Raw genomic sequence first — 419 nt, forward strand, 5'->3', positions numbered from 1 at the left:
TTGGTTTGAATATTTGTGATTATGAATTACATACGAAGTGATTGTTTCACATCCTCTGCGTATGTTGCTTCTGTTTAGTGATAACTGTCGTATTTAAAACGCGAGGTAAGATTCAACAGCCTTGACGTGGCTGAGCGGTCAACTTCCAATTCCAGTAATATTTTTGAAGAGCGCCTGGTTCTTGTGTGTACACACGGCGCGGGGGCGACACACAGACCTCGGGCTTGGCCGGCGACCAGTGGCCGGAGCGGCGTTGGCAGCGAGACCGTGAGAAACAGGGGGGCGACACCCAAATGTCAGCACAGCTGCAGAACTGCTGAGCATAAAAGCGTAATTACAGAAATATGCAGGCCGAGACGATACCTCTCTACACTGGACACAGAGCTGCGTTTCACTCACTGCACGGGCCGCACTGCAGG

Source organism: Brachyhypopomus gauderio, unplaced genomic scaffold (genome assembly GCF_052324685.1).
Source record: "Brachyhypopomus gauderio isolate BG-103 unplaced genomic scaffold, BGAUD_0.2 sc88, whole genome shotgun sequence".
NCBI lineage: Eukaryota > Metazoa > Chordata > Actinopteri > Gymnotiformes > Hypopomidae > Brachyhypopomus > Brachyhypopomus gauderio.